The sequence below is a fragment of the Leopardus geoffroyi genome, chromosome E1, assembly GCF_018350155.1.
Source record: "Leopardus geoffroyi isolate Oge1 chromosome E1, O.geoffroyi_Oge1_pat1.0, whole genome shotgun sequence".
In the NCBI taxonomy this organism is placed as follows: domain Eukaryota; kingdom Metazoa; phylum Chordata; class Mammalia; order Carnivora; family Felidae; genus Leopardus; species Leopardus geoffroyi.
The window spans coordinates 59,319,669-59,331,865 of NC_059330.1; the positions used below are offsets into that span (position 1 = coordinate 59,319,669).

The 12,197-nt window shown below is 61.9% G+C and overlaps 1 long non-coding RNA gene across 1 annotated transcript; it reads right to left on the reverse strand.

Annotated features, from left to right (window-relative positions):
* Window positions 1–256: 256 nt before the first annotated feature.
* On the reverse strand, window positions 257–11,825 carry LOC123604106. Its single transcript, XR_006715222.1, has 3 exons — window positions 11,616–11,825; window positions 3,891–3,982; window positions 257–738 (listed from the first exon to the last, which is right to left on the reverse strand). It is a non-coding gene; the product is annotated as an uncharacterized LOC123604106 (long non-coding RNA).
* Between the last annotated feature and the right edge of the window lie 372 nt (window positions 11,826–12,197).

Consider the following 12,197-nt stretch of genomic DNA (forward strand, 5'->3'; position numbering starts at 1 on the left):
AAGTGAATAAAGATTTTTTTTTAAAAAAAAGAAATACATCTGGCTTTTGTGTCTTGTATTTTGCAATGTGCTGTAATGCGTTGGCTATAATCGTGTGTGCGTGTGCCCGCTTGTGTGCACACGCACGTGTGTGCGCGCACACATTCTTTAGGGTGCTTTCCACGTAAGATCACGTCACGTCAGAGAGAGCTGGTTTTACCTCCTCCTTTCCCATCTGAATGCCTTTTCCGCCTTGTCCCGGCCTGACGGTCCAGCTGGAACTTCCAGGACAACGTTGAATAGAAGTGGCGAGCACAGACGTCCTTGTCTGGCTCCTGACTTTAGGGACAAAGCTCTTGGTCTCTCCCTGCATGTGCACACAGGCGGGCACACGCACGCACACGCATGCACACGCACACAGCGACGGGCGCAGACGCCCTTTATCGGGTTGAAGGAGCTCCTAGTTTCTCTGTGTCTTTATCACGAACGGGCGTTGGATTTATTGAAACCATCAAAATGATTGTTTTCCTTCATTCTGTTAATGTGGTGTGTTACGCGGGCCGATTTTCACATTTTGAGCCGTTCTGCATTTCCGGAATAAATTGCACTCGGTCATGATGTACAGTCCCTTTACTACGCCGCTGGGTTTGATTTGCTAGTGTTGAGCCGAGGACATTTAGATCTGTATTCGTGAGGGTTATTGGTCTGTAGTTTTCTTGTGATGTCTTTGTCTGGCTTTGATATCAGGGTGACAAGGGCCTGCAGGAAGAGAACCCACAGCAATGTGGGCCCGTCAGCCCTTCTCACGGCCAAGCAGGGCACCGAGCACGGGTCAGAGACGAGACGGAGAGTCACAGCCCATCCGCCCTAGGGATGCCGGCGTGGATACAGCCAGCACTTCTCAGAGGGGGGTCGGCTTAGGGGAACAGGGTGCGGGGGTCCGGGGTGGGCCGGGCTGGGAGCTCAGGTGGAGGGGCCGAGGTGGGGACCCGCCAGCCCCAGGGGTGGGTGTGGGGAGGGGGCTCCCAGGTGGCATGTCCTGCCCACCCCACCCCCACCCAGGAGCTCTCTCGCCCCAGCGCAGAGGGCACGTGGGGGCCTGCGTGTGGTGGTGTCTCAGCTCCTTCCCACGGAACCTTAAAAATAGGGCCGAGACGATGTCAATCTTCTCAGACCACAGCCTGCCCCAGAGCCAAGAATAAGTCCGAGCCACTCAATAATTCAAGTCAGATCCAAATAGACTTTCCTGTTAACCTGGCGGCCTCTGTGCCCCTTCCCGAGGCCCCCACCCTGCCCAAGGGCCGGGAGTAAGAGGCTCCCACGAGGTGGGTTGGCCTGGACGTTGTAGGTCTCTTCACTTTGGGGACCCCAGCCTGCGCACCCTCCCCCCTCTTGGGGCAATCAGAAATGGGGGACACCCAGGGCTGGGAGTGGCCCTTTGTGATCAGGCCAAAGCAGGGCCTCAGGGAGGAGGTCCTAACCCGCCCCGAGCACTCCCTCCCCTAGCCACCCCCACACCTCTCTGGCCACAGACACTGGCCTGTGTGAGCCCGGTTTTCTGCCAGGCTTCTCGGCACCTTTGCCTGTCATTCACCCCTCCTCCTAGGCTCCTGGGGTCCCAACCCTCCAGGGCCCAAAGGCCAGCCTGGGCTCCAGTGAAGCCAATCCCCCCCACTCAGGCCCCAGTCACTGGTGTGCACGTACCCCTCAGGGTCTGTTTTCCTGCCTCCTCCTGGGTGGGCCTTTAGGGCCCAGTGGGAATGGCTGGGGACAAGGAACCAGGGTTCCTGGGTTCCAGCCCAAGCCTTCTGCACTCAGGGGAGCTTCACTGACCTGGCCCACCCACTCCAGGTTTGTTCTGGCCCCAGCAGCCCCTGCTGCATCACCCTGGCCAGGCCCTGCATGGAGTTTTACCAAATTATTAATTAAAGGCACAGGCATGCGGCAGCACTGACATCCAAATGAATAGCATGCTGGGTAATTAGACGAGGTGTCATGGAAATGATGGAGCACAGCCCGGTATCCCCAGTTCACCTCCCCAGGAAGCAGGAGCGACTTCTGGCGGTTTCCTACCACCACAGGAGGCACTGGGGGCAGGGCTGGGCCCCCCTCCGTCTGATTGTTCCCCACCCAACGGGCAGAAGAATGGACAAGGGGACAGTGAAGGCAGGAGACAGGCGAAGAGTCCAAGGTGGAGGGAGGGAAGTGGGGGAAGCCAGCGGAGGGCCCCTGCGAGGGCAGGGAGGGAGACCAGGCTCCAGGACATGGGGGGGGGGGGGCTGCCCCCCAAAAAGGAGGCAGCTCCCCACGCCCTTCCCTGGGGTTCCCGGGAGTATGGAGCAGGCTGGAGTGTGTCTGCGTTATAGTTGTTTGAATTCCACTTGGTTTTTCACCAAAGTCATAAATGTACGTGGCTTAATCAAATATCTCTGTAAAACTTGCCACGAAACACCAGCCGCTCCGTACCCACCGTCTCTCCTGATTTCCCCTTGTCAGAGGCAACATTTTGTTATTTTAGTTAGTTTGTTTTGGTATTTACTTCTAAATAACATGCGAACGTTGCTTTTTTTTTCAGACTTGGAAATCATGCACTCACTTCCTGCTGTTGAGAGTTTGTTCACACACACACACACTTTTCTTCCACCCATCTTCTCATTTTGGCTGAATCATAATTCAATGTATGCATTATTATTTCTTTGCACATACTACTCACAGCTGAGTAACGTATTGTAATTACATCTTTTTTCTTGTACAACCTCTTGTTTTTCCTGGACTTAATAACTGCCTCGTGTTTTGGGTTTGCTTTATTTTCTGTGTACCTACTACTTATTCATCCCCAAACCCTGTAACAAAAATATAAATCTCTTTTCTGGTATGTTAAAAACATCAGGCCATCTACAAATTTGGTTTCTTTCTTGGAGCCTGTGGTAGACAGCCTCCAGGATGGTTCCATGAGAAACCACGCGAGACGATAGATCTTTGTTCTGGGACAATTTTACATATTTTTTAAATTTTTGTTTTTTTAATTTTTGAGAGACAGTGTGTTCACTACTCGGGGACGGGCAGAGAGAGGGGGACAGAGGATCTGAAGCGGGCTCTGTGCTGACAGCAGAGAGCCCAACGTGGGGCTCAAACTCACGAACCACAAGATCATGACCTGAGCCGAAGTCAGACTCTTAACCGACTGAGCCACCCAGGCGCCCCTGTTCTGGGATAATTTATTACACAGCAAAAGACAACTAACTCAGAGCCATTCCTCCCATATCCACCTGTCCCAGTTGCCTTGTACACCTGCTACACATCCATCACCAAGGACCTCTCTCCACCCTCATCTCTCCTGTGCTGAATCCCCCTCCTTCGTGGATTCCGAAGCCCTTTATTTGGGTCTGCTCCCTTGTATTGACGGTGTGCATCATCTAGTGGCTTCTTGAGAACAAGTGTATGAGAGCTACAACCCCGCCCTTGCCCTCACCCCAGTAACTTGTGCCCCCCTCCCTCCTCTGGGCCATGAGGCCACCGCTGTCCTTGGTGCTGAAGCCGATGCCGAGGCGTCCCTCTGTGCTGCTGGTCTGGGACGCTGAGGGAGCCTCTGCCCTACTTTTACTCCTCTCTCACCCTGCTCCCCTTCTCCCGAGGCCAGATACTGCGTCCGTCCTGAAAAATCCCCTTCCCTGCCAGCCCTGGCCTTCTGTCCAGGCCTCCCCTTTCTGCACCAGGCTGTCTACCTGTCCAGGCCCCTGATCAGACCCCACACAGGTTCTGCAGATGGGCTCGAATCCTGGGGTAAGAGCCCAGAGGGGTTTGAGCTGAGAAGCCTCCAGATTACATGTGACAGAAACCAACACAAACCATCTTAGGTAAAGACGGACTTGTTAGTTCACTCTGGGGGCACAGCTGGCCGCACCACATACCTGCTGGAGCCAGGGAGTGGAATCAGCCCCAGTGCACCTATGGAAGGGGGTTCCTCAGCAGGCCGAACACGGTCACCAGAAGGCACGCCTGGCTGGGGAAATGGGAAGGGACCTTCTCAGGAAGGTGCAGGGGCTCTGGGATCTCTCAGGACACTCTGTTCCCAAGGCCCTAGAAAGCATCGTCTCTGCCCAGTGACGCCCCATCCTGTCTCTGGGTATTCTCTTCCAATGCCAGCAGGAAACAGCGTGATTAAGGCTCCATTATTAACTTGCCAATCTTGTTTCTGGGGCACAGACGCTGACGGCTTAGGGGACCTAGTTGGCATATAACGAGGTCTCCATGACAAATTACTTGGGTATCAATTAACTATCTAGGGAAATGTCAAGCAGGATCTGTCATGCTGGTAGCGGGGGATAGCCAATTAACCTGGAGCGGTTAATCCGATCCCCAGCAGTCACCTGCCTCCGCCTCCAGCAGGGCTCAGAATGAAGGAAGGGGCCTGCATTACCCGGGTGGGCGGGGCCTGGCCTCCACCTCCCCAGGATGCACACGTCTGCAGTCACGCTGGGGAACCTGGGTGCATGGCCCTGGCCTTGCAGCCTGTCTGTCCATCGTTCATTCATTTTACAGCCACCTGCTAGGTCAGGCCTTGACTGGTCACCTCCGGTGGGGGGTGGGGCAGAGCTTCGAGGGACAAACGTGCATTTGGGGGTCTGTGATCTGTGTGATCTCTATAGGATCCAAGATGGGTAAGAGCATTCACAGGGCAGGAAGGAGAGAAGGGTTAACTTTACAGGGGTCAGGGCGGGGAGGTGCAGGAGGAGTGGCCAGGGGAAGGCCTCTCAGGGTGGGGGCTGGGGGGGCGGGCAACCAGGCAGAGGGCTCCCAGGTTCAACACAGATATAGGGCCTCTGGCAATGAACCGGCAGGCCATATGCCATTCTGAGCTGTAGGACTTGGAGACAGTTTCTTAAAACCTTTCTGGCCTCAGTTTTCTTGCCTGTAAATGGGGCTAATAATCCCTGGTTCCCTGAGTGCTGGGAGAGTGAACAGTGCCCCAGGCAGATGTGCCTCACTCTGTGCTTGGCCCACAGGCAGGTGCTGGCAGAGTTTGGCTCCCCTTCTCTGCCCCGCAGGCTACGCACAGGTGAGGCGGTGGTTGGGGGGGAGGGTTGGGGGGAGGCTCCAATGGAGCCCAAGCCCAGAAGAGGCACAGGAACAAGGAATATGAGGAAAGCGGCCTGGGAGGAAAGGGCCATCCCGGAGCAGGTGGTGTGGGCTGGCCAGTGGGCAGGCAGACAGACAAGGCAGGGCACGGGGGCAGAGTCTGGGGACTCTGGCCACCCGATGTCACGGTGCCTTCTGGGTTTTGCTGTTTTCAGGAACACACCCTGGCCCCCCGGGGATGTGGACCAGTGACCGTGCTTTTACATCCAGCCCTGTCCCCACCCATGGGGTCCCCACACCTGGCCTGCGCCTCTGGTGGAGCTGACCCCCACCCAGCGATCGCGCCCCCCCCCCCCCCCCCGCCCCGTGTGCTCAGCGCTGATCGGCAGCTGCCACTTCCCAGCTCTCCCAGCCAGGGAGCCTCGTGCTTATTCATGACACTGACATATGGCACCTCCGTGGGGGGGATCGGAGGAAGCTGCCAATTGTGAGTGCAGCGCGTCCCCATTCGAGCCCGGCTGAAGCAAAACAAATGCAAGATGTGAGGGGAGCAGAGGCGGCCCGGGGGCGTGTGCGTGTGCGTGTGTGTGTGTCTGCACGCTGGTGCCACACTGCGGGGGCGCCGGGAGGAGAGGAGGAAAGCGGCGGGGGGCGGGGGGAGTGAGTTTGGGTTTTCGTGGCTTCTGGGTCTGGGCCGATGGGGTGGGTCCTCGGAGGCCAAGTCGTCCATCCCTCTGCCCCGGGCAGGCCGGCTCACGGCAACTCTCTCCCCTCACACGGACGGACGTGCGCTCGAGGCCGCGAGCGAGACAGGCCAGCAGCCTGCAGCCCTGTGTGCGGATCTCTGAAATGTTCTCATTCTTCCCAGAACCAGGAAATTCCACCTAATGTCAAGCCAGAGCCTCCAGAGTTCCAGGCTTAGCCAGCCTCTTCTGTCTCTATTGGGGATGGGAGAGTGCGCGCGCCGGCCCACATCGGCGGCTGGGGGCACGGCGGCCCTCGCCCCACGCGGGCCTGGCACCCCAGGGCTTGGCTGGGCACCCACAGGCTACGAAGCTCTGCTCCTGGGGCTGGGGAGGGCAGGGCCAGAGCCACAGGCTGAGCTCTGGGGGTCCTCAGCCGGCCCCTCCTCCCGGACCCAGGGCTAGAGGCTGCTGCCATGGCAACGAGGCTTTTTGCCAACTGGCCGCAGGCCTCCTGGGAACGGTTGGTGGGTCCAGGAACCACGGCCACCACTTCCCAGGAGGCCCAGCCCCAGGGACTCCGACCCTGCTCGGCCAGGTGTCCCTGCCGGTAGTAAGGGAAGTCACTGGAGACAGAGAGGGGGCTGAGGGACACCAGAATTGGGCCTGGGGCCCGGCAGGCCCAGATCTGAAGCCAGCTGAGCTGAGAGGAAGAACCCGTCCCACAAGCCCCAGCCTACAGCCGGGCCCTTATGTGGGGTCTTTCCCCGGGGGGGGGGGGGGGGTCCACCAGCCTCCTTCTTGGGGAGGGGAACAGCTGGGGGCTGGGGAGCAGCCCCCCCACAGCTTGGGCCTTCCCTGGGGAGTCAGAGAGCTGCGGATCCCTGCCCCCAAGTGTGCAGCCTGCCAGGAGCGGCTCCCAGGCTGCTGGAGCCCTGAGTGGGGTGGCGGGGGGGGGGGGGGGGGGGCCGCAAGGGTGGCTCCCATTCCCGCCCACGCCCTGGCCCCCGCCCCCGGTGGGCCGTGGGCCATCTGGGTGGGTCCCCCGCCTCAGCCAGGCGGAGCGTGAGCCCCCAGGCCTGGCTGGCGGTGCTCACGTCCGGCAGGCGCTGGGCCGCCTCGCTTCAGGCACCGCTGTGCATAGAGGCATCTGCCGCTCAGTGTCTCGGGGCAGATGGGCTGCCAGTGAGCTAAGTGTGTGCGGGGGAAGGGGTGCCATAGGAACCCCTTCCCGCCAGAGCGTGGGGGCGGGAGAGGCAGGCCGGCGGGGGGAGCGGGGAGTGCTTGCGAGGGGGAGGGGGCTGGGATGGCAGGGGCCCTGAGCGTGGGGGGAGGCACGCGGCGGGGTCCTGGGGGCACCGGGCAGGGCAGGGTGGCCTTAGGAACGTCCCTTCCCTCTCGGGGCCTTGGTGACCATCTTCGGGGTGCCTCCCGGCTCCCCAGCCCGGAGCTTCAGCAGGACAGGGGTGTCCTGGGCAAACAGACGCCTGCCATCTGCCGGGCCCTCCCGCCAGGGGGTGAGGGCGGTGGGGACGCCGCTGGGCAGATCTGCCAGAGCACGTGGGCATGGTTCCCAGAGGGGTCAGGGTAACGCTGCCAGTCAGGTGAGGTCACGCTGCCGGCCACTCCTCGGAGCAGGACCTGATGTCAGCCCCGGCTGGCTGCAGCCAGAGTCGTGCCCCGAGGGTCCTGTCAGGTCACGGGGGCCAGGCTGCTGGGCAGGGTGCTGCGAAGGCAGAACCGCCCGGCCTGGCTGCCCCAGGCCCGCTGGACCCTGGGCCCTGGACCCTGGGGGGCAGTGGGGCTGTGGATGGGGGGAGGTGTGGAAAAGTTGGCAAGGCGACAACCCAGGGCCTGGGGATTGCGCTTGTCGGGCACCGGGAGGGCCTGGGGCAGGGGAGGCCCCCTGGGCCAGCGCCAGCATCCTGCCCCGGAAAGCTCAAGGGTTTCTCATTCATAAGGACAGTGAGTGGACGCTGGGGACCCGGCTCTGTCCCTGTCGTGTGCCAGAGGCTGCCCTGAGCCCCTACCAGCGTGGCCACCCGTCTCATGCGCACCGTAGCAGGGGAGGCAGCATCACCCCACCGGCTGGAAGAGGAGGTTAGGGGCGGAGCCGGACGGAGGCCGGGGCTCAGTGCGACCCCCTGGGCTCCAGGCCCCACAACCCCGCTGGAGGGCTGCCCGGCTCCAGAAGCCCAGGGGAGGGTGCCAGGTGGGCCCCGTGCCCCTCTCGCCTCCCTCCCATCCTGGGCGGCCCCCACCCGCCCCTGCAGCCGCCTCCGCCCGCCCGGCGTGACTCAGCTCAGCTGTTAGCCTCTCGGCTGGTGGTTGCCTTTTTTTTCCCCCCCTTTTTCTTTTCCAAAGTGTGGCGTCGCTGCTGTGCTGTGGCAGGCTGACGGCCTCTGCCCGGCAGTGCCCGGGGTGGCTCCTGGCTCGAGGCGGCCAAGGTGACCAAATGACCGGGCCTCACCCCTGGGCTCTGGTCCCGGGTGGAGAGATTCTGTCACCTCCAGAGCAGGCATGCTCCGCCTGAGCCGGGCATGGTGCCGGGGGACGCCTGTCCAAAGTCACCCTCCACAGCTGTCCCACGACCCAAGGACCTTGTGTCCTTGATGTAGATTGAGCATCAAGAGGCCAGAAACCCTCCTGGGGAGGGTGAGGGGTGGGGCAGGGGCAGAACCCAACTTCTCAAGAAAGGGAAGAAATGGAGAAATTTGTCCTGGACCAAGTCACTTGGATGAGGACGAGCTTTCCCTCAGTGAAGGAAGGAAGCCTCCCTGACATGGGATTGTCAGGAGAAGGTGCCATTTTGTTAGGGAGTGAGTTTCCTGTTCTGAGGAGGATTCAAGCCCTGATGTGGATTGAGCCCGGTGAGGGGAGAGCGCTGCAGGCCCGGTGGGCTTGGGTTCATCTCCCGTCTGCCTGTGGGAACCTGGGGGAGTCAGTCTGCCTGTGGGGCCGCCTCCTCGTCTGTGGAGCGGGGTCAGTATCTCCTGAGGATGGGACAAGACCGTGCAGGGAACGTGTATACAGACGCGTGTATGTTCTGGTGCGGGCCGTGCACCTGGAGGTCTCCGCCTCTGAGGGCGTTTGCTTCCATGGTCGGGATGGGTCCCGTCAGGAGGGGTGGCTCAGACTTCAAGGGGGAGGAGCTGGGCGGCAGCGGGGGGTCTGGCGTGGGGCCCGGGGACCCCCGAGAGAGGCTGGCCTCAGACTCTGGGGTTCCCAAGCACAGGGGGGCCAGAAGCCCTTGGGATGGGGTGCTCATGGAACCCAGAAGTTGGGACGCCCCGGCCTCAGTGGAGAACCCATGTGGGCAGACACAGGCGGCCTTAGGGTTTAAATACCTCCGTGAAGGTCAGATGGCCCCACACCCCTGGACAGGCTGGGGACAGCTGGCTCCTCCTGCCCCAACGCTCCCCTCCCTCCCACCCCCTGCTCTGTGCCCCTGTCTCTCACCTCTTGCAGCAGATTGAGGGGTGGCCCCCAAAAGACGTGTCCGCCCGGCACCTCGGAATGTGACCTCACTCGGAGTAAAACTCCGCGGAGGTAACCAAGTTAAGGGTCTTGAGATGAACTCATCCCGGGCTGGGGTGGGCCCTAAACCCAATGTCAGGGGTTCCTGTGGGAAGAGAAAGGCAGGGGGAGGTGGAGACTCAGACGCAGGAGCAGCCGCGTGCAGTGGCAGGGACAGGTCCCCCCCTCGGAGCCCGGCGGCTGCTGGCCTCTGGGACTGGAAACACCCTTTGTGAGCTAAGGGGGCCGCGGGGCGTCTGCTCCTCGCCGCGGGTTCCCCGCCCCGCCCAGGACGTCCCGTTAAGGCAGGAGTGGGGCCCCTGCAGCCACAGAGGCTCCCGCGACCACACGCGCCCCAGCGGACACACGAGAGAGCACCCAAGGAAAGCGCACCCAGTCACTTCCCCGCAGGATGGCCTTCGCGGCCGGGCGTCACACGGTGTGGGCCCCGGGGCGGTACGTAGCCACTGGGCTCTCCAGAAGATTCTCTGAGCCTGCCGATATCCTGAGATAACTCCTCCTTTCTGGTTAGGCTAGTCGGAGTGGGCCCCATTGGTCCCAAGTGGCGTGTGGGGTGAGGGGGCCTCAGCGGGGGGCGGGGACCCCCTCTCGGCTCTGTCCTCGGGCAGAGGCCATGAGCCAGCGAGGACCCCCGCTAATCCCAGCTGGATGAGCTGACCTCTGCCCCAGGGCCTGGCGGGCACGGAGTCGGCCAGGAGGCCCACGAGGGGTCAGCGGTGGGGGCTGGGGGGTGGGGACACCCACAGTGAGGACCAGACGCCTGCTTTCTCCAAGGTGAAGAGGCCTCAGCTTCTCCCTGGGGCCCAGGTACCCTGCTGTCCTCCCTCCAGCCCTGCTCCCGTCCCTCGTCCCTCGGCTTCCTCGGGGCCCATGTCCTCCCTCCCTCTGTCCTCCTTCTCTCCCCTACACCCTTCTTAGAAATGAAGTCATCTAGAAAAATAATCAAAAAATAGAAAGGAAAAAAAAAAAGCTAAGAAAATGGGATTTTTTTTTTCCCTTTCAAACATTTGGTAAGACACCTCCCACACGGATGAGTGTCCACCGGGGGCCTGTTTTTGTCCGAGGGAGACTCAGGCCTGCACCTCTCCGGGTGGCGCCAGCCGGATGGGCTCTCCACTCCCGTCTTGGGGTCTGCACGGGGCCTCCCGGGAAGCCTGGCCAAAGTCAGCTCCCAGGAACCAGAGACCCCCGGCCACGCTCCCCACAGGAGCCCCCCCGCCCCGAGGATGGGGCGGCTGGGTGGGGGAGGGGCGGCGGGTTCCCGCTCTGGGGGGCGCCAGCTCCTCGTGGGGACCTCGGCCCCCAGCCTCTCCCCTCCGCCCACCGGCTGCAGGTCCCATTTGTTTATTTATAATTTACTCTCAGCCAGTTTCCAAGAAAGCTCCGAGGCACTTGCTGAAAAGCTGCTTCCGCAAGCTGGGCTGTGCTCCCATCAGCCTTGGGCTCCGAGCCCATGGACACTTTCCCCGTGGCTCGCAAGTTCCGACGTCTCAGCCTGGCGTCCGGGGCGCACCGGGTCCGGCCCCCGAGACAGGCCCTCGCTTCCCCGGGGCAGCTCACTGCCTTCTCCCGCTTTGGGGGCCACAACGCTTCCTCCAGGATGCCCTCTTGAGCCCCGGTGGGAGGGGACCTGGGGACAGCTGCACCCCTCTTCTGCCCCTCGGCTCTCTGTCCTGGGGTCACAGTTACCCAGTACGGGCGGGCGCTCCACCTGCCCCCCCCCCCCCCCCCCGCTGGACCTCGCCCAGCCCTGGAAGGGACCAGAATGCTGCGGGGGGAGGAGAGGGGGTCCTGGGTCTCGACCGGTATCCAGGCCGGGTCTCCTGCACCGGTTTCCAGGGGTCGACATGCAGGGAGGGAAAGGTCTGCAGGGAGGGAGCTCCGGCAGGGGCAGAGGCTGCAGACAAGAGCGGGGGTGGCCCTCATGATTTGGTCCGAACCCTGGGTGAAAAAAAGTGCCACTCTGTCGACCAGCACAGCGGGGACACAGGTGGCTGCAGTCCCTCCTCAGCCCCACTGGGGCCTCAAAGCTTCTTGCCTCGGGCAGGGGGGTCGTCCCTGATCCCGGCGCCCCCTTCCCTCAGCCCTGCTTCGTCAGGCTTATTTTCCATCCGTGGCAGAGGGAAGTCAGATCTGCACCAGCCAGGGCCAGAGAACCGGCTTAAGCAGGAGAACGTGAACATGACACCTCGCTTCTGCACCCCCCAGTCCCTCCTCAGTAAGAGGGGGTGAGTGATGCCGAGGCCAGCCCTGCGCCCAGGATAAGATCGATGCAGATGTGATCAAGCCCACAGGGCAACACGCTGCACGCCCCTCGCAGGGCCTCAGTTTTCCCACCTGTAAAATGAAGCAGCCTCAGCCTTCTCCCTCTGCCCAAGTCTGTAGATCCGACTTCTACGGAGCAAGCTGGATGGCCCTGCCAGCCAGGAGGGCACATGGTGGGCCAGGGGCAGGGGCCGCCCTCCGCCCCCCATCATCCTCAGGCGCGAGATCCCACTGGCCGCGGCACCACCAGTTCTGGCCAATGCCCCTCCCCCTCCCTCCCTCCTTCCCTCCGTCCCTCAGCCTGAGCGGACATCACCTGGCAGGGGGAGCCCGGGCATGACAGGCCCCCGGGGGGGGGGGGTCGTCCTCAGGAAGCCCCCGTGGCAAGGGCAGTGCCAGGCAGGCCTTTGCTAGGGATGTTCTCGCACTTGGCAGGCACGCAGGGGAGCGTGGCCTTTCTCTGGTTCCGGCTGTCCTTGCCACTGAGTTCCGTGGGGCCACAGATGCCCTGGCTGTGGGGGTCAAGGCAGACCAGATGTCCATTCCGGGCCACAGTGCCCCGTGCCAGAAGGACAGTACAGAAGGCCCCTTGCTGACACAGCCCTGAAACCCTTGACTCTGGAGCTGAAAGGGAGGCGGGGGGGGGGGGGGCAG